We start from the raw sequence: 27,620 nt of genomic DNA on the forward strand, positions 1-27,620 counted from the left end.
ATAATTAAAGAAATTATCGAGACGCGTCGATTATACAACACTTACCCTCTTGGAAGCCCTTTCCAATCCCCGAAGAGCCACGTTTGGTTAAACCGTCTATTTTCCCGACGGACTGTACCCGCATGCCAACAGCGTCGGTCGCCTGAAAGTCGAGCACATCATTTTATCTCCATGATAAATACGCTACATTTTATGCGCATTATTTTGCGCCCCCTCCATCCGCACGTGAGAGCTGCCCAAACCTCCGATCCGTCCCCGTGCGCCCCCGCGCCAACCCGCTCGCCTCCTCGTAGCGTTTCTCACCCCCTCGAGCGACACATACGTGCAACGCGGTTGTATCTCTCCATGCTCGTCGTTCGCAACCCGACGACCCGCTGCCCCGCCGCCCTCCGGCCTCCGGCCTCTCTCAGCACCGCCGCCTCCTCCGCCACGTCCTCCAACCCCTTCCTGTCCTGCTCTCTCGCGCGTCCGTCCGTCCAGCCACCGCCACCCCGTACACAGCCCATCTTTTTTAATGTTAGGCAGTTATAGCCGCTGCGCGCAGCGCGAGCTGTCCCTCTCCCTTTCTCTCTTTCTCTTCGCTGTTCTCCTCGTTCTGTCTATTGCACTCTGCATTTCTCGCTCTTTCTCGCTGTCACTGTTTCCCTCTCCCTCGCTCGCGCGCTCTTTCGAAAAAAAAAAGAAGAGGACTTAGGTCAATTTTTATCACACAAACCGGCCGACCGAGCGGCGCCCATAAAAAATGCCTCTTTACGTATGGCGATTGGTCCGCAACGGGCTTCGGGGGTAATGCCGAACCGCTCTCTCTTTTTCTCCTCTCCTCGCTGCCTGCCCCCCGCCGTTAGCATCTCTTTCCGACGCGCGTTCTCCGGTTCTCTTCCTGTCCTCTTCGTGCGCTCTCTTGCGCTTCTCTATCTCTTTCGCCCTTTCCTCTTTTTTTTTCGACGCGGGGAAAAAATGCGCGCCGCCCGTCGATTGGTCGAGGGGACAGATGACGTAGTGAGCGACGTGCCACCCCCCGGCTTTGGGGGTGGGGATGCACGCGAGACGGTGGTGAGAGGGCGCGCGGTTGAGTGCGAGCGCCGGCACCGCCGGGTGCATATATCGAGGGGGTGTTGCATGCCAGGGTGCGGGGAGGGGGAGGGTGACAGGGAGAACCTCAGATCGAATTGGAAATATTATTATACGAAAAGAGCCCTCGCGGAATCTCCGTGCGGAAAGAAAGGGGGCTAACTCTTGACTGATGGCGCACCGTCTCTCAACGCCGCGATTCGATCCAGATCGATACACTTCGTCTCTCCCTTCCATGCAAATTAATAATTTACTTGGTAATCATTTTTTATATTACGCATGTTTATGTGTGATTTTTAAAAGACGACTAATATTAAAAATTTATATAACAGATTTATTAAATTTAATATGGATGAAATAAGTATGATATAATATTATAATTTTAATATCATGAAATTTCATCTCAGATTAATCTCAACATCTTGTACAGGAATTAAATTACAATTTTCAAAACGTATCTAAAAAAAAAAAGAAAAACGTATATTATCGATACGCAGAGAAATAATTAGGGCATTTGTCATCTCGACGCCAGATTGGGTCAGTCAACTTGTTGAATTTCTCGCGATAAAAACCACGTCCATCTCCGGCGGCTTAAAACAACCCTAAAACATCGCGACGAAACGCATCTCGCGAAAAGGGACGAGCGATTGCTATATAGGATGCGATGCATAAAGCTTTTGGAAGGTACGAGCTGTCGGCGCGATCGCAGGAGAATCGAACAGCGGCGGCTACGACACAGTCGTACATTTTCGTCCGCGCGGGCAGGTATTTGTTTAGCCAGCACCTCGATATGACATGATCAGCGCATTAACCCCGCTCGCATTTTTCCATCCGCGCGGTCCTCTTCTGGCTGGCGCCTGCCTGGGATGCGTTTTTATCGATTCGTAGACCCCTGGCCCCTCGCGACGGCGCCCGTGTATCTGTATGTCCACCTCCACACTGCCGGCGTACAAAGCATCGATAGAGAAGCATACAGATTGGACTGGGCGTCCCTCTTTTTCGAACGCAACCCTCCCGCGCCCGGGGACACCATCGCGAAACTTCCGAGAGCCCCGGAATAATAAGGCCTCGTGTAGCCACGCGTGTTCCCCTTATGCTCTTTTGCGCTGTTTTCGTAAATATATCCCGCGGCAGTCTCGAAAATATATTGCATTTGTTTCTTATTCGAGCCTTATTTTTCGCATTTAACGCTGAATTTCAACCCTCCACCTGTTAAGTTACGATTGGATTATTTTTGCCGGAATAAAGTTCGATCGTCGTTATTTCGAGCGTTCTTACGTAATTTCATATCACAAGAAACAATAAGAAAATTATTATTTATTAATAGACAAGGAAGGAATAATTTTAATAAATGATCGATATGCGATTGCCATACACTCGCACACAGACCGGAAATAAAAAATCCAGAAAAAGTTTAAAACATTAGAGAATTACAGGATCGATGAAACAAATATTTTTATCCTAGACAAACACGTGAGTCTTCGTCATGAAAATCTTCTTGCTGAATTTTGGCGCGGACGTAAATTTCACAAAAAAAAAAGAGATCCCTTTTGCGATCGCCCAGGCCATTCGCCGTCGAATTTTTTAAAACCACTTTAAATTTACCACCGGGCTGTAAAAGGTGGATAATAAGTTTTATGGGCCGTGCCCATCGACCATCTGCGATCCGTCATAGGCCGGCATCCGCGTTACGTCCGATTCGCTGCCGATACATCGTCATGGATGTAACGCGCAGGGACGGTGTAACGTTACATCCGGTCATGTCCGGCGAGTTTCCGGTATTTGCGGATATGTCGAAACACGGGATTGTCTGCTACTCTCGATCGTCTCCAATCGATGCGACGCGATAAAGAGAGAGAGAGTTCCGGTGCGAAATGTCGATTGAGCAAAAGAGCAAAAAGATGGAGCGAAGAAAAAAGCAGGAAGTCGGGCGCCGCGGTTGGGGCTTTTATCGCTTACGGAAGTGCCAAACACCTGTGGAATAACGGCGCGGCCAAGTACATCGTTGGGCGAAGAAAAACGAAAGTATTTAGCACGCGAGAGAACCCGCAAGATAGGGTTTTATTGCTCGCTGCCGGCGTGCCGGTCGTTCATATGCACGTGCGGTACACACATACATTGAAGAGTAAGATCGATACGTTCTCCGTCTCGATCCGGGCGCTAGCAATTGCCGCGGAGTCTGTGGAGTCTGTGGAGACCGAGAGGATAAAAATGCTCCTCCGTAATACGTACGTTTTACAAGTCTCGGAGTGGATTTTCCAAGCACTGTCATCGCATTAGAAAATCATTTCTAAATATATTGAGACAATGAAATCAATCACTTGCTTTAGGATTAAAAGGACAGCCGTGATAAAAGTCCGTAGGGTTAGATAGGGTATCGAACTTTAAGTAGAAAAAGAGCTCGAGAACGAGAGAAAGCTAAAGTCCAGGTCAAATGGTAGCTTGATCGGATTACAGTGCAACACATTTCGCGGACTGGTAAAGTTGGAAGAACACGAGAGTAACGGTAATCCTTGGCGAGTCGGGAACAGAAGGGAAAGGGACACATAAAAGCGATATTCTCAGCAAAGAACCGAATTCTGGACTAGGCTGAGCGCGCATTGCCATAAGGAGGAGCGGAAGCGGGAGCTGGGAAAATGGGGGGAAGGGGGTGGCATAAGCATAACAATCGGGGGTGTATAGAATCAGTTGTAAAGTCAAATGCGATACTTGGCTGACCGTTTCGCGTTGCGGGGTTCCCCCTCGCACTTTCAGGCTCGAGGATCGGTCGCCGGTCCGTAACCATGGTAACCATGGTAACTCAAGCTTATAATGATCTTCTACCAGCGGTCCAGAGTCCGGCACCCTTCTCACTTACCGACACACTCGACAACCGCCCGCAATCGCCGCGCCACGCCGCGCATCCCCCTTGACGCCTCATCGGTAGGAAGCCCTACACGCCCGCGCTCATCTTATTACAATAAAGTTATCGCAAACTTCGTTCCGCAACGTTAATCGCCATCTATCTACCTTGCAAAGTATTTAACAGAATACAGAGCATGAGAAGCGCGACGCCAGACACGATTTATAATTTTTCAGATAGTATCGGAAAATGTTATAAAAATGATGCAATATCTCTTTGTTGTCTTGTTTTGACAGGAAACGCAAATCAGTGATAAACCTCTGTTCATAAAACTTGAGCTTAAAGCACGACGTACGATGGCGTTATGACAGTTGCGGATTAATTGGGCCATTAATATTAACCGTTGAACGATTGTCGCGTATGTCCACGTCGTGAAAAACGCGGCAAGTTAGCATCGCGAGAGAGGCCTCTTGAAAAATTCAAGCCGCAGCTCAGCGCGGCTGTGGAAATTTCACGGTAATCCAAATGCAAAAACCGCGCGCTTTTCTGAAATTCAACGTATTACCGTCGCGCTTGTCTCCGTATTAAGAGACACGCTAAGCGAGTTGTTTCCGTACAAGAGCGAGGCGTTGTAGCGAAACGCCCCGGAACGCGGGGGGAAAAAAAACGAACCTTAACTCAATCTGTGTACCGCTACTGAGAGCCTGCGAGCACCAACGCGGCGGCCTATCAATTTTTCAACAGCAATTCTCATTGCGGTGAAATTTTATGCCATAAAAAAATAGGAGTGTTCTCACCCTTCCTCGGCAACATTACATCGAGCCTCTGTCGGGGAACGACAGTAATGTAAAACGCATTCATTTCAACGTTCCTGCATTCGTAATGTCGCGTCCTGGTATTTTAATCAGAGGCGTAACTATAAAAATTACGTGCCCGCACATACGATCGCGCCTGTGGCACGGGGCATTAAATTAAGAACGAACGATTCCCGCGTCTAATGAACGTAGTCTCCGATAATGCTTTCCGCAAAGCAATCGCGTTTATAATGCCGTAAAATAATAACAGAAATAGCAAATTAACTCGCGCAATATTTTACTTGCGTAATACTTGCTGGATTAATTTTCTCATTCGTTACAAATATCAATAATTTCCTGTAAATCGCTTTATACGCGAGATGAATTGGCGCAATTACTTGTGAAAAATAATTTTCTATTTATGGCACGCAGACATTTGAAAGGAGGGACTCGGGTTTTATATAAGGCGGGAAGACGTTCATCGTGTCTCGATATCACTCGGGCTCCACTAATTAAGATCATTTCTGTGCGATCACGACGAATAATTTCATCTTCTTAATCATTGGACATTCATCGCATGAAAGAGTCTTGATTTTAAGTGCGGTCTCTAATAATTTGTAATAACGATGCGCTCTTCACGGGTCTGTCATTATTTTGCGGGGTTACACGCCCGTGCAACGGATCATCCTACCTCCCCCGCGCTCGCGCGAGCCACTTATGCAAATCATCGGAGGGTTAATTCCGCCCCCTTTCTCTCGTATTTCCTACTGCGTCCGACGCTATTATGCGTAGTAATTTTCACCGACAAGATTTTTATGGTCCGTGTGCGCACTAAGCGGAACGGAATATAACGCATTTATATGAATCAACCCTCTTTTGATGTAAAAAGGCCTTTTCTTTTTTTCTTTCTCCTTTTTCTTTTTTTCTCTCTTTTTTTTTGTAACGAACGTGTATTCTTACGGCGCTCTTTTTTTCCACGATAGAACAACGCCGCCGCGTCGTGAGACTGCATCATTATTCACCAATGTATACCGACACCGAATAAATTCAGCTTCGGGAATTAAACACTGTTGTCTGGTATTTTCAGACTGGCGGACACTTTGGCGAAATTTTAGGAAAAAAACATGTGTACGTCAGGGCGTGTGTGCGCACTGCGGAGCGAGAATGAAAAATGGACTTTAAAATCGAATAGCTCCTGTCATATTATAAATTGAATTTTGGCTTCGGGAGCGTGTACCACCGAGATTTTTTTTCTCCTTTCGCACGGCGCTTTCTCTTTTCCGCTTCCCACGAATTTAGCGTTTATACATATATATGTCTATATATATATATATATATATATATATATATATATATATATATATACACACACATGTATATATGTATATATATTTTTTCGAACGTCAGTCGCGGCCACGTCGAATATTTTTGACGAATTGATAATGAACGCCCGCGGGAGGAACGGCTTTCTCGAAAGTTGGCACGTAACGCCGTTGACTGGCGCGAGTTTGTCGGCATGACGTCGTTGAATTTATCGCTCGACGCTCAACGAATTTATAACCGTAGGATTACGGTGTATCAAGTATGCGCGGACGATCATTACGTTTATAAGCGTGAGAAAAGTATCGCATAGAATCGAACGATTAACGTTAATTAGATGCCAGTGTTGTTTTCTGCTCTTAACACGTTTTTAACGTTTTACGACATTGTAATCGAGATTTGTCAACTTTTAAATAAGTCATCTTGGCGTGTACAACGAACCCTTTCTTTGTTGTCCTCGCTTTTGTTTCTTCTCCGTTTTTCGTGATTGAGAGAGGAAAGCGTTTATTGGCAAGAAAAAACTCGGACGGACCGCCTCGTAGTATAGTAACCAACGTCATAACGTTTGTTTCGTACAAAATTGTTCATCGAAACCAAGTACAAATTATACAACGGCATCAACCTCGAAATCTAAAATAGTTGTCCTTCTCGCTTCGTAGCTTAAGGCGATGTCTATCCCGTACGCGTTCCCGATGCTAAACAAGCGGATGATCACTCTCGGTGAAGTTCCAATGGACTTTAATCTCTACGACATATATTAATACATCGCGGGCTTGGTAAATTATATTAATTAAATTTCTACCTGTGTTAGTACCGATACGAATGCGCGTTCCGCTCGGCATCGCAACTGGAACGAATGGCACCGTCGATAGTAAGCAATGGGATAATTACTTCTGGAACGCCTCGTCTACTAAAGCAGGTACATGTTTCTGATATTACACGAATATATTATATCAATGTTTCATGCGCGAATATTAATGCTTCTTTCGTTCGCTCAGTCCTGTAACGTACACTTAAGTTGCCCTGAGCTTAAAGTTTTCTTTTTGAAAGAGTTTCAGAAACGTTGAAAAAAATCGGCAACTAATGCAAAATTGAACAAGACGGAGAGTATGCAATCTCGTTAACGCACAAGGCCAGTCTAATTGGTGTTAAACAGTGCCGTTAAAGTTGTTAGAAAGATTATAAATTGTAATTTTCTCCGATCGTGTTTCTTACCAGCAGTCATCGGCGGTTATAAACAATTTTGATTATTTTTTATTATCATTCGCGGATTTTGCGTGAGCTTGTATCAGATTTTACCCTACTTCCAACCATAGCGTTGAAACTTTGTGATTAATAACGCCGTTTCCTTCTATATACATCAGACTTGCAATCTTTTCCACACATGAACTTGTAATTTATATTACGACGTAATACAGCATAACGTTCACGCATATTACGGCGGACGCTCTGTACTTTATTAGGCGCTGCGGATGGAGACGGGACCGGCTGACATCCCCTTCATGAGAGCGTAATAGAACACCTCCATTTCCAACGGTGGCGTTATCCGGCACTGCCTGTCCTCATTATGCTAAGCACTAGAATCGATAGCATTAGAACGGCGGACTTTACCCGACTGCGCTTCCCTCCGCCTCCCGCTCCGACGTGGCAACGACCTTCCCGTCGTCCGATTTGCGTGCAACCCTTTCGTTCCCGCAATCACGTTGGGATAATCAGTATGCAAAGTCCAACCCGGTCCAACATGGACGATTCGCTGTAATGCAAAACGGCCCGAACGCCGGGGTGTTCGATTCCCGTCGGGGATACCATCGTGGGCAGTGCGAGAAACGCGCGGTTCGCGCGTCTGTAAAACCAACCCGGGAAAACTGAGAAATGACCAATTTATCATTTTCGTTCGCGGCCGTCCGCACCCGTTAACCGATGCGCATAAATTGTGAAACTCGGAAACACCGTTCTAGTCGCCGTTGCGTCGGGCACGACGGTACGTAGGATCGCAAGTTCGGAAGTGAATCATATAATGGAATTTTAATAATATTCTTACCATTTCCGTGCATCGAATTGCACTCGTGGGAATTTCACGGCACGTTTTCTCGAAATGCGCGCAAACCGCGAAAGTTTTCAAATGTCCAAATCGTCACAATGCTCGAAGAAACGGAGAGACCTCTTTCTTGCGTTCTAGAAATCTTACTGAAATTTGCATGGTTTTTAGATGAAGATTAATGAAAATTCTCGCGAAGCAATAAACTGTTGACGTTTATCGTTTGTTATGAACAACATCTCTACGATTTTTTTTTAAATGAGCAAGAAAGAAAAAGAGAAAAAAGAAGATACTGAATGTTTATCAATATTCTAAGGCAAGCTAAAAGTATAAAACAAAATAGGTACGAGTTTGAGAAATGCATGTTAGTGATTGCATAGAATATAAAATAAAATGCAAAGAAAAAAGTAAAGAAGATTCATGAAAATAATACAAAGAAGGGAGAGAGAGAGAGAGAGAAGCAAAAGAAGAATATCGAATGCTAAAGATACGGGAATGTCGAATAAATAATATATGCTGACCCATAACGAACGATCGAGACAGCATCAATGAATCAATTTCTCCGACAAATCGTCCAGCTAACTTTTAACACCGATGTGAGATATTACGAACAATATGTGTGATCAATATTTCTCATAGTCTGCTTACCATACATATTTTTGTGTTCGATGTTTACGTCAAGATCTTCCAAGACGAATTAAAGGACGGCTTTTATTAAACGCAATTTATCCAAAGGATGAAAAGTTACCTCGACAATTTGTCACGTTTATCCTGAATGTTTGTATTCGAAGAAAATATTCGTATTAATCTTCCATTTCTTAATCATGCAACGATAATTATATTTTAATTCGCTTCAGTTTCGAGATTCACCTGCAGCCTATAAATACCCACGATGGAGATCGAGGCAGGGCAGTGGGCATACCGAGAGACATTTGCATCCAAGTGCCGTCCGTTAGCAATCCTAGCCCAATAATCCCTGTTCCACGTCGTCTATCGGCAGACGCTATCGGCTAATGACAAAACTACAGGCTCCGACAGTGGCGCATTGGCCGCGCGCGGTGTGGACGTCGGTATCAAGTTGTTGCCAGTCCAGTTCAGTTGGACCCTCGCTTCGTTGGCCGAATGATAATTTGCAATACCCTCTTCTCCTCCTGCGCGTCTATCTACTCTACTCTACCGGCGGCAACGCCACCTCCACCTCTTCCAGGCCGACCCCTGCCGTCGTTCCTCGCCGATCTGGTCCCGCGGTACCCGTCGTGTCGTCCCCTCTACCGTCCCCTCTACGTTCATGTCCACCCTTTGATTACGTCATACCCCGCGCACCCCCTCGGCCCCCAATCCTCTAATTATATTCACTCGGCGCTCCGACTCTCCGGCTCCAGGGGGTCCAATTCCGTTCACCTTTCATTACGAACTGGCTGCGATTCCAGCGATCGAACCAGCTGCGTTTTTCTCTTCCCGCCTCTGTCGCAGCCACCTCCATTCGTGTCTTCTCGTCTCTGTCTTGCCCGACAGGCGCCGCCGATGCCTGCGTCCGGTGACAGAGCGGTCGTTCTTCGTCTCTCTCTCTATCTCTCTCTCTCTCTCTCCCTCTCTCTGTCCGATATTCGACCCTCGTCCTCGGTGCATGTGCGGCCCACGATGACTACCGGATGGAAGCGGTATCTCGGAATTTCCGCGTGCGTGCTGAGCGCCGGCCGTGTGATCCGGGCGAAGGGAGAAGGATTAAGTTCCTCGATAACCGTGCCGCAAGTCTGGCTTAACCGGTCGACAATCGTTGTAGCGAGTTATGTCACGTCGGTTCTTCGCGGTCGGATTTTCTCTTATTTTTCGTTCTTTTCCATTTTGTTCGACTGCTTCTACGTTTAATGGCACGGCATAGGGAGTTGTGAAAATACGCGAACGGTAAACGAGGGATCTGAAAGTCGTGGTTTACCTTAATACGAATAAAAATTCTCACGGGACGATAAAACGAGAATGAAAGATGTATTACATCGATTTTCCACTATTTGAAAATATCTTCACGAATGTAGCGTTTACCCGTTAATACAATAAGTCAGCGTTACGCTGGTACTACGTTGATACACGATATAACTGACTTGCGCTTGAAATATGAACGAAATTTAAAACCAGATCTTATATAGGACTCCGGTATTCCACGCTATATTGCACGTCAGAATTATCAGTAAGACAATACGAGATACGTGCGAAGGTTCGCATGCTTTTCGGCGCTTAGACATAGTAATATTCAAAAGAAGGGGCGTTACACCGGGTGGCTGTGGCGGCATATCTTGGCATTGGATTATTCAGACGTGTTGATTATAAACTAATGGGCTCTGAAATATAGAGATATTATACGCGACGCCGCTAGTTATTACTTCATAATTTCGAGGAAAATTATTAAGGAAGGAAGTGTCTGTCTGCTCGCGTAAGAAAGCTTAGCTGTGGCATCTCTGAAAGATTTAGGAGGATCGCGCGTGCCACGAAAAAGCCGCTTTTCGTATTTGTAAGAGTTTCATGCGAACCATGTGTTTCTCGTTTACTTTTCACGCTACTAAACAAATCGTATCGATATCCGCTGATCTTGAAAAATATTTATACAGACGATCTATCTTACGTATTAAACAAGATCAATTCGTTGAGAAGTATCGATATATTATCGTAGGGTGCTGCTCATATTTCTCTAACGTTAATATTAGTCTGGGTAAAAATTCACCTTCATAATTAAGAATTTCTTTGAGATTTTTTCTTTATAGGTTACAAGGTGTTAGAATAACTCAACTAATATTATTTTAATGTACAAAATATTATTAAATATTTTTTGAGCTATCAAAATTTTAATAACACACAAAACTCAACACCTGGGTGAAAATTCACCTATCAGTAGCACTTTAAGGTTAATTTGATGATAAATGAAATTATTATAGTCGTAGTATGCAATTGTTAACATGCCATTACAAATAAGTTCCTTGTACGGAGTATACCGAAATTCTACGTAGGAACGTAGGACGATAGTTAAGCTCTCCTTAGCTTCTACAGCGAGAATGCAGAGGAACGTCAAGCGCCCGGTTGTCGCGGTCGCCACGGAACTCCATTATTACTCGCCAATTAGCCATGATTAAAATATTTGGGCATCTCGCGTGCATCCAGAATATTAATATACACGTGATCCGCGGCGTACGGAAGCGGCGATTATATGGAAATGCGCGCGAGCGATAGGAAGGAAAGCCCTCCTTCATTGATTAAATAATCCCACAAAAGCTCTCGTTAATGACTTATTTATTACGCCAATTATGTTTGGCCTATTAGCCATGGTGTGTGGAGAGCTGACGCAGATATCACTCCGATCGTAAATTTAATCGAAATTATCCGAAAATCGTCGTTAATTGCGTATTTACACGCGCAGTTAGTTAGTCAATCGGTTAGTTTTATGATGACGCGCGGTTTGCGCATCATATAGGTATTTGATAAAACGCTCCGATATACCTATCCTCATATGCTCGAAATAATCGTTTTCACTCGCATTATCGCGAATCGGAGCTTCGATCATGAAAAACAATTTTGGACCTGATACGAGTGTCTCTTTCAACGCGCGAGCGATAAATCTTTGAATAATTTTCAAGTTTCGTTATTTGCGTCGGTTTATATTTTTCATCGCTGAAAAAGGCCAATTATCAACCTCAACGTATATATGATTACTTTCACATTTTGCAGCGACATTGGTCGAATATACGAAATTATACTTCAGCCAATTTGCAAAGAGCTTTAGTAAACAGATCGCAGGGATTTTTTTCAACGTATAGCTCTCGCGTAGTGACAATTTTAATCTGTACATTAAGGAACAAAATTAAATTAAATTGTTAATTAAATTATGATACTGCTGTTTTCGCTTATACGAAATACGTTGGCCTCATACAGAGATATTATCTTACTCCTGTTGTTTTCTTTCACGACAACAGAATATTGTTAAAATTTCAATCTTGTTTCAATTTGAAATTTATATTATGTCGATAATTTACATATCGCATGAGCGTACAGGTGATTGCTGCGCGCAAAATTAGATCATACTTTTCACCGTTCTCGCCTAATCTAGTCGCCGTGCATAAATTGTTCGGGAAAATCGTTAGGCATAGTTTCTGGATTGGAGAACCTGTCGGCTTCGAAATTACGCGAGCATTCTTTGAACTTTCGGCCGGCAATAATTCAAAACTTTCGGATCTAATCGATATCCTCGAACAGGCCTCTTCTAAAATACATTCGTCTTAAAATAGGGGAACATGATCTCAAAATATAATCTATTCCCTTCCTTGGAATTTTCGCGACGGCCAGGACGATTTCTTCAACAATCTAGAAAATTTGACGCGTGCTAAAGCTGGCGTTCGAGCACCGTTTTAGAAATATTTCGCGCAAGAGTGTATCTTGAACCCGATAGGGTTTGACCGACGACGTTCTTGTAATGGACATCCAGTGGTCGAATTTAATTCAAATACGGTATAGCAGCTAGGGTGACGGCTCGGCCAGAAACAGAACCAGAAGAGGGTTGCTAAATATTCAAGCATTACGGCTCTGCATAAATTCATTTCATTATAGCGCCACCAAACATTGCTTTTGATGCTTTCCGCTCGTCCCCTGCAACTAAGCCACCCGCACCACGGTCCCATAGTCCCGTCCGTAACCGCCAACGGCGCTCCATCCGCCGCATTCCGCTTTCTCACCCCTTTCCTTCTCATCCCATTCTTCCGATCGCACCCTTTCTTGCCGTAAATACCCTCAAGTCCGTTCGACGTCCGTTCCGCTTGGATTCTGGGATACGACTGACACGTAAAGCTGAGAACACGGATGATTCCAACGGCACGGTGCGGAGCGGCGCAAGTCTTGTTTTTCCTCTCCCCTTCCTCACCCCCATAATGTATTCTCCCTATAATTCGCTATTTGGACGCCGCGACAGTTATCGTCACGGTACGATAAAAGTCAGTTTTAATTGTCGCTGATAACAAGCATTTTTAAAAGTACACGCCGCTCCACGATTTTTTAGCGCTGCAAAAAAAGTCAGTCGATATTGCAGTCAGTTTAATAAAGCCAATAATAACAGCCATAATGACGCTATTAACGCGCATGGATGTTGCAAAAATGCATTAACCGTATATCGAGGCGAAAAGCCTTTGCGCGCCGTTTGCGATAAAAAAAGGTCCGCGTACGCCAATCGCCGACGCAACGACAGCCTCGGTTATGGCGACTAAATTATACTCTCCTTTTTTTTTTCAGCCCGTCGGCGTGCGAGCGCCATTATTCGGCTCGTAGGAACGTTCGATCTGGGCTCATCGAACTCACGATACGTCAGTGGCACGCAGAGAAACGCGAAGCACCGTGGTGTCGTGGTGCGGCAAAGCGGCAGGCCGGCCTCTCATGCATATGGAGCGTTTCATTATATTAAACCCTTTCAATGTATAATTTACTTTTGCGTGAGTCATTTGAGGTACGGCCTGTGCACGGGCGACGGAGGACAGAGGGCCCTCTGCAACATCGCCGACCTAAAGATAGCAGCCGGGCGCAGAGGCTCGATAGCGCGCGCCCGGTATACATTATCCTCACGTACGATTTTTCACGGAAGTTTTGCTTCCTTCACACCTTTATTGCGACAAGCCCATTTTGCATAGTGCCGACCGTCGCTCGTTGCGCGTCGGCCGGCCGGCGAGCTCTGAACGCGCGAATGTCGCATTTCGTCTCGCCGGAAGAAAACGTTTGTATGCGCGCGCGGAGCGGCAAAAGTGGCGGCTGCTGCTGAAAACGAGGAGACGCGAGGAGATCCTGAGGATCCACCTGCTGTCGCATTCCAAACTTTTACGTGAGGCAACCCGATTCTCCCTCCGTATTTGTCCGGAATAATTTTCTCGTTATCAGCAAACGTCGCGCGACATCGGCTTTGTGCGTAATAGAAAATTTACAGCAAGTCTTTCTCATTCGGTCGCCGCAGTAAAAATTTATTGTGGCCATTATGCAACAGAGAAACTTGGCGAGTAAGTATGTGTTTGTAATCGGTACAGCGAAACTGTATATGCACCGATTATGCAGATACTTATGGCAACGTTTCTCCTTTCCAAGGACGTCCATATTGGATCGACGCATATTAATATTCCAGACGGTAAGTCGTCCAATCTCGCATTTGCATCGCACGATTATGGCGCTAATTAACGAAAGCCTTCATTCATTATGCAAATGACTATAATAACGCACGGACGAGTGCGTAATTCTCGACGTGGCGCGCACTTAAAATGTAATATAACAAAGTAAAGCGCAATTAGCAGCAACGTAAAGGTATTGTTAATTAGCGAAGCGACTGCTGCCTGCTTTATTATTTAACTGCGTATCCAGTTGCCTTCAGGCTACAAAGGAACAAATAGGCGGGTTTTATCGAGTTCGTCGCGCGTAATAGGTCAGGTACAATCGCAAGAGGCGAAAAAATGACTACGACCGAGTTAATACTTCGCAGCTACGCGTTTTCAAACCACGCGAAAGTCGGATTAATTCGCTAACAAGTTATCGTTTCAAAAATGCACTTTCGAAGAATGAAAACTTTCAAACCAAACGTTTTTTTCTTCTTACATGCTTCTGTCGTTCGTGTCACGTGCATATTTTTTTAACAAATAAAGCGAATAACGCACCCTTAACTTTGATTTGCGAGACCTGTTAACGCAATTTATCTAATCTTCTTATTCAAGAATACACTTGAATTCGTTGCAATTAACATTACACAGCAACGGTGCGTTAAGATATTCTTTAGTGAAATTAAATTATGCTTTATATGTGAGAGACACTCTAATTTTTCATATTATGCGTTATGCGATTTCGCTTTCGCGACATTCCATGTCGTTACGCATTTATAAACGCGTGTTGCAACATTTCGCTCGAGATATTTTCCAAAGCTGAATTCTATGATAATAATGGTAAAGATCGTCATTCCCGCATTCACGTGTTATATCTGGCGTGCAAATCGAATGAAAGTTTATTTCCATGGCGCGAAATTGTCATATCTTTCTTTTTTTAGAAACACTCGCGACATTTGCCGCATGACGACTGACTCCTGGTTTGACGGATAAAAGTTACATTAATTTTCAGGACGTTACGTCGACGTTAAAAAATATGCGAACCGCTCTTTTTGCCCGTCAGGGTATGGGAGCCGTATTTCGGTTCGTCTCTGACCATCGTTGGGGTCCGTTGGGTGAATCGGACATTCACAGTAACACAATTAGACCAACAATCGATAAGAACTGCTAGTGATGAGTACGAATCTTTTCTTCGACTATGCAGATATCTTGAGCGAAGGAGAAATTACACTTGAAAAAGTTCAATCATCCCTAAGCTAAAAAAATCAAAGTACTTAAAAAAATTGCGAATGCACTGATAATTGCTACTTGTGTGTCAATATATGTTATTAATATGTGTAATTATTAAGAACTCTAAGACTCGTTCGTACCATTGAAAAAAAAAGAATTAATGAAATATTTCAATAAACTGATTACTATATCAGTAACTGATGATGTTTTTACCAGTTAACTGAATAATAATCAAGTTATTAATGTCAGCAGTTGGTTTACTGAAACATTTTATCAGGTGCTGACGAAGATTGATTCAGTTTAACTTACTTTCTTTTTTTTCTAATTCTTAAAATTAGAAAAGATAGAAAGTAAGTTAAACCTGAGATGAAAGTTAATCTATATTGGCGTAAACAGTTCTCATAATTAATCTTCGTCTTTTACAAAATTACCCGCATTAGTTTTATTACGGTTTGATAGTCGACAATCACGAAATGGTTTTTTTACAGATTCGTTACTCTTGTATTAATCTTTCTTGAGATAAATTATTATCAATAAAATATTCTAGAAGCCAGCAATATTAGTGAGATCAGCGTATTCTTAAGATCAACTTGTTCTTAAGATCACTCTGTTCAGACTCGGGTACTGTTTGAACTTTTCACTAGAATACTACCCTGACCACCTACGTCCCCACCTTCTACTTTTGTTCAGTATAGGATTTCATCTCCCATCCTCTGGCACCTCATGCTCTCTTTCCAACGAATCATCCCCTATCTCATTTGGCCTCATTGTGCCTTAGCGTCCATTGTTTTTTAAATTACGAACCCCACTTCTGTCAGGCGAAACTCGATTTCATTTTTTGTCGGTACTGTCACTTGCCTGAAACGCTTTTCGCGATCCATTCAGCGGGTTGTCTTTGCTAGGGTAGCTGAAACGTATCCAACAGTGATAATCAACCCTCGCCGCGGAACTACGGGCAAAGTACGTCGTCGAAAAATCAACTGGCATTGATTACTCAAAAATAGAGCTTATTAATGGATGGTTGTGTTGCTCAACTATGTTCATTGCACATCTCTTTCCTTCATTTCTGATTCACACGATACGACAGCCGGATAGCGAGTAATTAACACAATCATTTAAGAGAGACGATTATAAAAACGGTGTGAATTAATAGCTATATTGTCCTTCAAACTTGAATTTTACTATTTCATCTTTCACACGATTCATTCTTGTTGACTCAATTCTTACATTCAGCGCTACCCTCTTATCTCGTCAATTTCACATCTATGTTTCGTGTACAATGATAATCTAATAAGCTCACGTAATTAATTTAGATTGTCTAATTGGAGCTTTTAAAGTGCTACTCTAAATTCTAATTCCCCTGGAGGCCGCATCCTTCCGAGAAGCACACTCGAGCGTCCCATCGATAGCTGTCATCGATAACGCCCGGCATGACACTTTCACGCGCGCGCGACCCATTTGCCGGCATAAATCATTGGAAACGAAAACATATCCCCGCGGCCACGCAAATTTGCCAACACCCGACCGCAGCGCGAGCGAGAGCGAGAGCGGGAGCGAGAACGCGTACGGGACTTTCATGAGAGGCGCGCGAATGACGGAGAGATGATCCCGGTCGAAAGAGAGAGAACGCGCGTAAACAAACGCGAAATCATGACACGACCGCGGCCTACGTTTCGCACGCACACGGCCGCGGGACGCGTGCACGCACGTGCACATTCACATGCTCGCGCGCGTACGGCCGACAGAGTCCGGCGGTCCGGCACGCGGGATGCAGCGGTGGAGTGACGGAGAGCGAGGGCGCGACGCGCGACGCGCGGAGAATCAGCGAGGAAGCGAGAGAAACTCGCGTGCGGGACAGAGGTGGTGAGAGAGAGAGAGAGAGTGTATGTGGACCAGAGGCGAGGTGTTCTAGCGTGGATGACTCGTCATTGCCGTGGGGCGCGCGTGCCGCGCAACCATACAGCGTGCACGCGCGTGTACACGCGGACGCACGCGTATGCGGCGCGAGCCGGCACCAGCGAGGCGCTATCCGCTCGGTATGCCCGTGTCCACTGGGTGACCTGGAAATGTGTGTCATGAAGTACGCGCGGATCATTGCGGGCCATTCATTCGCTACGTGAGGGATGATGCGCGTCGGCTGCGAGTCTCGTCTCGGAGATGCGCTTCCCGGATTGTTACCTGCTACAGGCATGGAATGTATCGAATTTTTACGAGGATACGAGTTATTCGGAGAGACTGTTTCGATGACAGTTTCTAACGTTAACAGACGAAGCTTCATGCTTAAATAAAAGGAATCGCCACGATCGCAGCGATAGCTTCAATAAGCTTTTCATCACGTATGTCTAAACGATAAGTCTATATTTTATGTTTCATTTTTTTTTTACTTTCTCTGAAAATCTTGCTCCTGTCACATCGATTCGACGAAAAAGTGTTCAACGATTCAAGTACATTTTTTAGATAGAACGAATAACGGTTGATGGGGTGCGCGAACTAAGGCTGTTTATATTTATGATCGTAGTATGGCGTCTGTAATGCTTCGATGTTGTAGCCACTGTCACCGGGCACTGGTTAACTACAGTTCATATATTTAGACAAACGCGTTATCCCTGTAATAATAAACTGCATTTCATCATCGTGAGCCCTTTCGTGCCTATACCTGATTCCGCGCCCCATTTTAATGGCCTTGTCACCAAAGTACGGTACGGGCGCCGCGTGTCCCTTCATCATCATTTCCGGCAAACGGGGGTCCATTGCGCCGCACGGGCGCGAAATCATTTGGTCGCAACATTTCGGGAACACCCGGTGGATTCACGCGGCCGTGTGCGTACACTCACACGACCGCGACGACGCTCTCTGGCAGTCATCGCCCACACCAGCACCACTCAATTACTCGCGGCACGCTGTGGAATCATTTACCCAATCATTTAGTTACATCAACGCAACGCAACGCGACTGGTCCGCCACACGGTCAGTTTCGCGGGCTAGCAGCCGGCCGTTTCGGCATGGCAAGGGGGGGACCGAGGGGGTTCTTCGGTAATGGGGGTTGGGGGCGGCGTGGCACGAGGGGGGAGGGGTCACACGCGGAGGCTATTGTATTTCGCCACGCGGGACCCGGTGTGTGTATCGTTACCCTGTTGATTTCGCGTTATATCGTTATGATGACGATATAATAGCCGCCGGCGATGCTCACCGAGTAGATTTACTTTGATACGGCGTAGCGGCACGCTGGCGGATATGCGAGGGCTCGCATATTTTTGCACTTCGAGGAACATGCGTGCGGCTTTCATTACTGCGAATCGCATTAACAAGGAGGTATACTCCCTTTCACTCGGCGTTCGCTGATCACGCGAACGATATAAGATGCGCGAGATGCGAAAAGTCATGAAATGCATATTTAAAAGACCGATACCAGTTTAAAAGCGGCAGAGCGATAACTTTGTCGCTATCATTAATGAACGATGAACCCTCCCCCCTATTACATCGCGAGCAGCGTGTGTATCTGGTTATTGGTTATCTCAGCTTACGTCATAGCGACAAAACGACTATGTTTGTGTTTTCGTGTCGTTGTCTACACGATACCATATACCTAATTAAATCCGATATTTGTTCACTTCTGCATTGAGAAACTACGATAAAAGATATATCTCGCGGGAACACCCCTGCGCCTAATGCTCTTACATAATATTATATTTCCATAAATCACACAAATAAACGGCAGCGGAGATGGGAGCACGGAAGCCGTGTCCACGGATTTCCAGAACTGTGTGATATCATCTAACTCGAAATATCCATAAACCAAAGCTACAGCCGAACCCGTAACCGCGGGGCTCGAAGCAGCAACAATGTATTCGGCATTCTCTCTCACCGGCAGGAAAGCGCCGGAACCACAAAAAAATAAGTATCGCCAAATTTTTACCGTGCAATACCGTCGCAACGTGCAAAAACAAAGAGCCCGGAGGAAGATTCAATCGCGGCATTCAAGAAGGCAAAATAAAATTACGTGACATGCCGGCACAACAAAGTGTAGCATCAGCGGTTGTTCCATCACGCCGGGCCAATCGTAGCAAACTTCCATCCCCCGGTAAAGTCCGGATACATTCTCGAAAAGAGGAAAAAAATCCATCGGGGGCGTGGGTGGGGCCGGGTGCGGGTGGTATATTGCAGATCAATACAATTGCACGTTAGTGCTAATAAATAATAGGCGGTGGGAGCAGAAAAAAGCGCGCAATGCAGCAACGAACACAACACACAAATAATACGCAATACATCAACCACGCCGGTAGGTAGGTACGTACGTGCCTTCCTCTCGCTCCCACCCGCGCGTTTCGTCTCCCTCTTGCCTCCACCTACCGCCAGTCCCCTTTTTTTCTGCCCCGCACCTATAACCGTGCAAGCACCACCCCCGGGGCACCGCCATTTCCGGACAAATAAACTCTAGTCGACGTAATTTTTACGCCGGGCGCCAAACGCGACGAAAAGCGGGGACCGCGAACGGCATTCGGCGGGAACAATGTGAATTTCTGCCCCGACCGTCTTTCCATCCGGCGACTCTGCCACGCACCCGATTACTTTCGTGAATGTATCCTAGTCGTAAGATCTTATGTAACGCTAAGAAAATTTCTATGCAATTCTTTTGTTGGATCGAATGACTACAAGATTCTAACTCTCTTCAATGTCATCAGATAAAATAACTTTTGTTACGCGAAATTATTTTAAGTTCGAACAATATAAATATAAATTCCTATGACAATATCACGTTATTAAAAAAAAAAAAAATTAAAAATATTCAAATTTGATATTTTTTAAGCGAATCAAGTCGGGCGTCTTATAAAGTTCGACGGATACATATTTCTCGAGTCTCAACATTTTTGTTAGGTTGTGGCTGTACAAAGCAATGATTGGAGATGGAAATAAAGAAAAATACGAGCCGTTCGATATTTCGCGATAATTAAGAATGATTAACGTTACGCGGCGAAAGGATGAAGGGTGAAGGGACAGCGCGTGTCCCAAAAGTCGTCGACGGGGCATGGCTGTCGAACATTAGTTAATTTTGAAAAATTGCACTAAACACGCGCTCCGTGAATTGGCTTCGGGGGAGCTTTGGCAGGCCAATCGGGAGGAGACATGCACGTAGATATCCTCTCTCTCTCTCTCTCTCTCTCTCCTCTCGCGTACGCGGCGATCGGGGGCTAGTCACCCCCGCGTTCAACCACCCCCCTTAAGGGCCCTTTCCGCCGTCCCGCCACCCCACTAAACCCCTCTCTGTGTCCAGTGACCGACCCAACCTACCCACGCACACGTTAATGCCTGAAAAATGTACGGCAATTTTTTATTTTTTAATACGCTTCTTGTCTCTCTCTTTCTTGCCTCTCGGCGCGGCGCGGAACTTTTTCTCTCTCCCTCTATCGTCCTCTTTTCCTCTCCGCCACCCCCGTATGCGTGATGTAGCGCCTCGTTCGGTTCGTTCGGTTGGTCGGTCGGTCGGTGCGCGGCCTCTGGGTTTTTTTTCGCTCTATCGATAATTTGTTTGGATAATTTCCAATGGTATTGATCTAGATGTACATCCTGCAGGACGAGCGCAACGCCTATACCGTCGCGTACAAAGCGCGGCGATGGGCGCGCGTAGAGGAGGAGGACGAGACGGAAGGTGGAAGAGGGTCGGGGCTGATCGTGAGTTACTGACGTTTTAGTATTTATCCATCTACGAGCTCGTTTTCCGCGTATCCGCTTAGGCGGTGGAGACACCCACACACATCTACACGCAATCGTGCACAGGCGCGCATCGTTCTCACGGAACACGCACGCGGTCTCGGTCCAGACACCACCGGCATACGAGTGCGTTCGGCCGTCCGGCGTTGTAATATTTCGTTAGCCGTGCCGGGGCCATACGGGACGGGTGGGTGGGGATGGAAACTTTGATGAATCGCCCTCGTCGCCGATACCGCAGATCGACAGATACGATGGCTGGTCTGTCGTCGCGCGCGGATTCCCCGTCACAGGGGTGAGAAAAAAGAAAGTCGACGGGCGACAGGTGCACGCAGCCGCGGCTTGAAGGCTAAATGATCCTGTTTGCACACCCTTATCCTTGCACCTGCCTGTTGATTTTTTAGGTATCTTTAGGACGTCCCGCGGTGGTGTGAAATTTCAATTGCGTTAAATGATGATACCGAATCGAGATTCGAGTGCCTCAAATGTTATCTCGAGTGACACCTTTTTAAATTTTACGAAATAATCGAAATATTTGAAAACAAAAATATTAAACGTATTGGCATGTTTGCTTTTTTAATTTACTTTTATGAGTTATAGGATTTACTTTTCAAAAATGTAAAAGTATATATCAAATTCAATTTGTGTTATTTCGATATTAAATCGGACTTGACGAATTTTACGATTCAATTTATCACTTAATTTTGAAGAAGCGAAAATTTGTATTAATAAATAAACTTGCGAATATACTTCCGTGACTAAGTGAAGCGAAGAACGAAGAAGAGGGAACGGATAGGGAAGAAATGGTTTGTGTTCGCCAAGACAATGTACTGGCCATGGAAAGAGTAGCGGAATAGGATCGGACTGGTAAGAGGAGATAGGGTGAGGTGAGACTTCTGTTCTTTGGGGTTGGTTTTCACCTCACTTAGCCCCTCGTAACGGTCGACTCGGTGACCGAGGGCGACCGGAGTCGGTAGGTGGGGATGCGCCGGTCTTCGTACCTTCGAGTCAAGTTTTAATTAGCTTTTCCGAATTACCGATGTAGCGGACCCCGACTCGCCGCTTCAGACTCCTTTGCCGGAAGGACAAAGAGGGAGACTCAGGAGTTGCCTCGTTTTACTCTAGTCGCCGTTTCGACTTGGACAATAGCTAAGCAGCCAAGTACGAGAATCTTGATGAGAACGTCCAGCTACGACGAGTGTCCGTAATTTTGATTTGAAACGCGATCACCTTCTTAGGTATATTGCCGCTAGATCCGGTCGCGACAAATCATGAATCACGAACAGATGATGCAATTCCAAATTACTTCAAAAAAATTATACGTGACACAATAACGAAGTTCTCGGGTATTATGAGTGATTATCGCAAAACCGACAGGCATGCCGAAGCGACGTAACTCGAATTAATTAAAAATTGATAATTCTGTAGTCCCCATGTTTATGCGGGCGCTCTCGCGATGCGTAATAACGTAAAAGTAAATAAACAGGCACATATAGCTGATACCTATCCCTGCTCGGCAAAACGAACAATGGACGCGTCGATCGGAAATATAGGAAATGGATAAGAATGCATTGATTATAACGAACTATAATGCGATTTCTCTGATACCGAGGCGGCCGACGACGCTGTTCGAATCCATTTCACGTTACGTAAAATCCTATTAAACATCCGATGTATCGATGTTCTCGATAAACGCGACGTAAACCGCTTTAACGTTACCGGCGCTGACCTATGACTCTGATGATTAAAACGCGGACTTCTAAACAATGCTCGACCGCTCTTAATTATCTCGCTTTGCACATCGAACTACCAACGAACTCTACCTCTCTTTCAAACCATTGCCAATTTTCGGATCTTGGCGCCGTTCGAACTTTACCGGCGTCATGGACCGACGCAGTGGGTGGATGGGGAGAGCACGATGGGAGGGATTGACAATGACATTTAAACACTGACGCAGAAATCGGGCGTTATTGAGTTCGATATGCCCCGAGGATATGATATATCTAATGATATATGAAATTAATTTACAATTTGTAATTATCGACTTCACAGATAATTAAACGCCAAGTTACTTGGGAGTTGATAAATAATCATTTGGATGCCATTATCCGTAGTGATTTGCGCAGAGAAGATTATTATTTTTTATCTATTTTATATTTATCAGCTAAACAATTTTATATGACTGCAAACAACTCTGTACATTTATATACAATAGTTTCGAAATTAGCTTTGCAATTAACTATATTATTTTGTTTCGCTAAAAGCATTACTTTCAAGAGATATATGAAACAAATAACAAACTGGAGCAAGATGAGAAAGTGGAGCATTCAGGTAAAACATTCAAGATTTGTTTCTACGTGGTGTGCGCTCGTAGAAACACGGTACGGTACGCGAGAGATTCTTCAAAGTCTTCCTCGCGAGGGTGGAAAGCCCGAGTTGACCAAAAATCTCGCGAGCCTCCGCTCGCATCCCCAATCTCGCGAAAGCCGTCGAATTCGTTTAACGAGGACGGTCGGACGGCAGAGGCCTGTCGTCGAAAAAATCGTCGCCACACCCACACCCACACCCACCCACACGTGCCCCACTCCTCCTATTTCTCCCTGTCCCCCTGCCCCCGTGGAACCCCCTCGATGCGGGAGGGGCATGCTAGCCGTGCCATCAAGGTGCTCGATATTCCGCGCATTTCGGTATTTCCCAATTAATAGGAAAGCGCGCGCGAGAGCGTTCGCTCGCTCGCTTGCTCGCTCGCTCGCCCGGTCTCGCGCAAATAGGAACAAAAGAAGCACGTATACACGTACATGTGCCGCACGCGCGAGTGCCTGCGCGCGGGGGCGCGCGAGCGCGAGCGCGAGCGCGAGCGCGCGCGGCGTACACGCGTCACGCCGAAATATACGGGCACGCGTAAACACACGTACGCGAGCGTGTACCTATACTATCGCGCACGCGTATTCTGACAAAGCTTCTAACGCGAAAAAAAGCAGGGACTGCAAGCGCGGGAGGGCGCGACGTAGGGCGGGCAGGAGGGGGACGAGGGGGCCGAGGGGGTGGACGGTCGAGCGTGAGTACAAGTGAGACGACTGGCGCGAGTGCGAGCGAGAAGCCGGACGATTGGATAGAATCAGCAGTCTGCGAGTAACAATGGGGGGTTCAATTGAAAAAATAATTTAATGTGTCCTTTTAATTAAACAGAGAGGAGGGACAGGCGGGTGAGGACCGAACGGGTGGCACCGGCGTACACCGTGGTGTGTAGGGCGAGGGTACGGGGATGGATGGACGAGAACCGAAAGAGGACGTACGGGGTGGCGCGGAGAAGCAGCCAGCAGCAGCAGGAGGAGCAGGAGGACGAGGTGGAGGACGCGGAAGAGGAGGAGGTGGAGGCGCGGCTCGGATGGACGCGGAAATTTAAAACCTGATCAATTGATAGGACGGAATGAAAAAAGTAGGGTTGTGGGGTTGCGCGGGTGGCGGTGCAGGAGGAGAGAGAGAGCGGGTGCCACGGCGCATCGACGGCGGGAGGGGGATGACGAGGCGGAGGAAGGCGGCGGAGGAGGCGACGAAGAGAGGGATAGGGGGGAGGGCGAGGGGTGCAGGCTGGCCCGCGGAATAGGGGTGAGACGAGGGGGGTAGCGGGCAAGAGAGGCAGGAGAGAGGAGGCCGCGCGGCGAGAGAGGCGGGTAGATGGGATTGCCGGGCATTATTCTGAAACGCGAATTTGTTCATTTGTTTCTTCCCTCTGTATGCGCCGCGGCGTGTGTGCATCCTTTTATCGACTGAAATCCAGGCTTCGAATTACCGTGCAAATGATTTTTTTTTTGAGTGCGCACTCGCGCTAGTCCACCCCCTAGCACAGCACCCTCCGCCGCCGCGCGTCAGCCCCCGCGGTCCACACAGGCAGGCTCTTCCCTCCCGATTTTCTCGCTGCAACCCTCTTCTGCATCGCGCCGCGCATAGCGGCCCCGCGACACCCGCGCGCGCGCGTTTGAACTCAAAAGGAATTTAAAACCACTGCCGATGCCCGCCGCCGCCGCCGCCGCCGCCGCCGCCGCCGCCGCTGCCGTCGCCGCCACCGCCATCGCCGCCGCCGCCGCCGCCGCCGTCACCACCGCCGCCGTGACCGCCGCGGCAGCACCATGAGATGACGCACAATGAAACAAACGAAAAATGGGAATTCCCCGATCTGTCGAGTTACCCGCGGGGGTTTGTGTTACCTGAGTTCCGATTCGCGACACTTTACGACGATAACGCGCTTGATATCGCGCGTTTGTACCCAAGCACTTGATTCGGCTTTTTGTATCGAGATTCAAGGATCCCGAAGTTTATGGAACACGCAAAAATTCGATTTTTTCCAGAAAAATCGATCATTTATGAAATTTATATTTTTATCAATTGAAGATATTTTTAAAATTTTTTACTCTATTTTTTCGTTAAAATACAATAAGAAATTTTATAAGAAACTATTAATTTAAAATTATCGAGAAAGAAAAATATTGAATATAGATAACTTGAGATATTCAGTCTCTTATGATATACATACGTATATAAATATAGTTCTCTGATATCATCGATATTTTGTTGGTGATTTAAATGCCTCGATACAATCACCGAGTTTAAAGCGTTAATTGAATTCTCACCGACAATGGTTCGGTGGTCATCATAATGATAACTCGTCGGTGAACGATGCCGGTGAACGACGACGACGACGACGACGACGGTGGGACGGTTTGGAACACGAGCGAGCGAGGACGAAAGTCAGCATGGCACCGCGGCGCAAGCAACTTCTTCACAATTGACTTCGTTAACGCGACGTTTCCGACGCGGAAGAGCGCAAGTACGACGACGTACGGCGCTTCTGAACCCCAATGGACATTATTACGAGGCGAACTGAACCATAGATAAACTCCCGGCGCACGAGATCACGGAGCGCTGCGGAGCAATATGAAACTCCTCGATCTAATATGGCTTGAGGCGGCGACGAAGCGTGACGTCACATCCGCCGTCCCGTCCGCCGGTCATCTTGAATATTGAGTCGACCACCGACGGACCGGAAGTTATGAGATTCGGATTCCGACCCCGATGTCCCGATCCGCGTTTATATATCACGAACGACTCCGTTTCGGCTCGGTGAACGTCTCCCGAGCATGCGACTTTCCCTTGCGTTTGCGCCTCGGCGCTGGATGCCGCGGATTAATGCCGTTTCGCACACTCTGTCCCGTATTTTACCGCGGCGAACGTATCGGTGTAATACTCCATGCAGTCGAGTAAACAATCTGTAAACGAGAGGAAGCGGCAATACACTCCTGTACGAAAGGATAAATAAATAATTGAGTCGCGCTGATTTGCGCTGTTTAACGTGACAAAAATAACGCGACGTGCAAATTGTAAATTACGAGATCGGACGATGTATAATTTTGTATAACGCAAATTACATTTTGCGCTTATTTCCGCGAATCTTTCCGCGATACTTTGTATAATGCATTTGTACGAGTGCGCGAGAACTGGAGCAGCGCATTAATAATAACCCTATTAGCCGACTGTACCGAAAGGCAAAACAATCGATAATTCATTTGTTGTGTCCATTAAAAATGTAATTTAAAAATATATTAAAGGGGTCGGCTCTGATGAGAGAGACAGAGAGAGAGAGAGAGAAAGAGAACGACAGTGGGCAAGAGAGGGTGGGACGGAAGGCGAGGGAGAGACGAAGAGCGAAAGTGTGAGAGGGATACTGAGAAAACGCGGCGGAGGCGGAGGTATGCCGCTCGAATGCAAATGAATTATTAAAAATTTAATCAATCGAATCGGCAGTGCCTTGCTTCCCATCTACGACGTAATGATTATTCATGCTGAGGTGGTTTCGCGCGAACGAATATTTATAATTTGTTTATTTAAATTGTTCGACCGGCTCCGTCAGCGGGTCGCGCACCCTCGCGAAATTGCGTTATTAAGTTTACCGTTTCGTATAAATCGCGTTTCCAGGCCAGATTATTGGAAACTCGGAAGCTGCCCACTTTATACGCTCTTACGGTATGTAGAGGCCAGAAGGTCTCGCCACCTTTTCTCACCGACGAGAACGTATTTACAATACCGGCGAATATCTGCATAAAAGCTAAATTCTCTCGAAGCATAGACTTAACACTTTTCATTTATCTGCCGAGCTGCATGTACAGCTTTACTAATAAAATTCATAACTCACTCTTAGCGCAGTTTGTCAACATGCATTATACATGCATTCCAAACATCGTGGATATATTTTCAAAACATTTTCTTTCATATGTAATAAGTGAATGTTATTTATTTTGAATATATATTTTATTCGTGCCACAGTTAAAAGCTAATTGCGATTTATAATGCTGGAAAGTCAAAATAAAATTTTCCATTACGCGGAAGAATTGGCTTCAATCTGTCGTCTCTCGCAACGGAACCCGAATATTTCGTTTGTCATTTCTAATAAGAGGGTGAACCGTTCGATTCGTCGAGAAAGACTCGGTCGGTTCCTTCGGGAAGAATTCTTGCAAATT

At 46.0% G+C, this 27,620-nt stretch overlaps 1 long non-coding RNA gene across 2 annotated transcripts in view; it reads right to left on the reverse strand.

Moving 5' to 3' along the window:
- The window catches only part of LOC120358992, a 107,198-nt gene that overhangs the window by 39,225 nt on the left and 40,353 nt on the right, over positions 1-27,620 (reverse strand). For both annotated transcript variants that reach the window (XR_005575895.1, XR_005575894.1), the window contains one exon: positions 46-142. This is a non-coding gene — a long non-coding RNA (uncharacterized LOC120358992). The remainder of the gene's footprint in view (positions 1-45; positions 143-27,620) is intronic.

Source organism: Solenopsis invicta, chromosome 11 (genome assembly GCF_016802725.1).
Source record: "Solenopsis invicta isolate M01_SB chromosome 11, UNIL_Sinv_3.0, whole genome shotgun sequence".
Classification (NCBI taxonomy): Eukaryota; Metazoa; Arthropoda; class Insecta; order Hymenoptera; family Formicidae; genus Solenopsis; species Solenopsis invicta.